Below are 1,179 nucleotides of genomic sequence, written 5' to 3' on the forward strand. Positions count from 1 at the left end.
TACATTGTAACTATTTACAATATCACATTGTTGTTTACATTTTATAAGTATTTTCAATTAACCTTATTGTATCATTAAGCCCTTAACCTGTCGTGTTAGACGTGGTACGTCCTTCGGGCCAAACATAAACAACACGCGCGCTTTGTACGTGAAACTTTGTACATTCTTTGGGATACATGCGACAAATACTTTTTTTTTTTGTACACATTCGGAGGTGTAGTATATTATCTTGAAAAATATTAGAAAGGTACCCCTAAAAATAACTTCAAATGTTAAGCGTTGTTGAGGATATTGAAAGTTCTGCTAACATCGCAAAAAGTGATTTGATAGATATTTTAAATAGTAATAGTGACAGTAGTGATATTTCACTTTCTGTACGAGAACGTTGTAAGCGACTGGTTATCGAAGATGATACCGACGACGAAGATCACAGTAATCATCAACAATCAGAGCTATGGATTTGGAAAGAAGAAATTAATGAACCAAAAATTTGGAACTATACAAGGATTTCTGGTATAAAAGTGACAACTTTGAGTCAGTTAGGTGAAAACAAAAAAGAAGTAGATGTTTTTAATATAATATTTGATAATATATTTTGAGAAAATATTGTTATAGAAATGAATCGATATGCAAATCAAATAATGAACAATGAAAATAAAAGACTAAAACTAGACGAAACTTGGTTTCCTGTAAACTGTGGTGAAATCAAAATATATTTTGCACTATGTATAATAATGGCTGAAGTTAAGAAACCAACAATATAAATAAATTGATCTAAGAGAGCAGTTATAGAAACTCCAATTTTCAGAAAAACGATGCCATTCAAAAGATTTCTGCAAATAACTAGATGTTTGCATTTTGCAGATAACAATTCGGCTAACGATACAGATAAATTATGTAAAATAGAACCTGCGATAAATTTTTTGAATTAAAGATTTAAAGAAGTATATACAACACAAGAGGACATTGCTACCGATGAGTCATTGATGAATTATAAGGGACGTTTATCCTACAAACAATTTAATCCATTGGAAGGGACAAGATTCGATATAAAGTTTTATAAATTATGAGTCAAAATCGTGCTATTGCTATGATTTTAAAATATACATTGGTAGTGATAAAATAAATTCTAGTGACAGTGCATCCAAAAGTGTTGTCAAAGAACTATCACAGTCAATA

General features: G+C 30.2%; 1 pseudogene; it reads left to right on the forward strand.

Moving 5' to 3' along the window:
• Window positions 1-13: 13 nt before the first annotated feature.
• On the forward strand, window positions 14-1,172 carry LOC122577391 (annotated as a pseudogene).
• The last annotated feature ends 7 nt before the right edge of the window (window positions 1,173-1,179 follow it).

Source organism: Bombus pyrosoma, unplaced genomic scaffold, assembly GCF_014825855.1.
Source record: "Bombus pyrosoma isolate SC7728 unplaced genomic scaffold, ASM1482585v1 HiC_scaffold_2559, whole genome shotgun sequence".
NCBI lineage: Eukaryota > Metazoa > Arthropoda > Insecta > Hymenoptera > Apidae > Bombus > Bombus pyrosoma.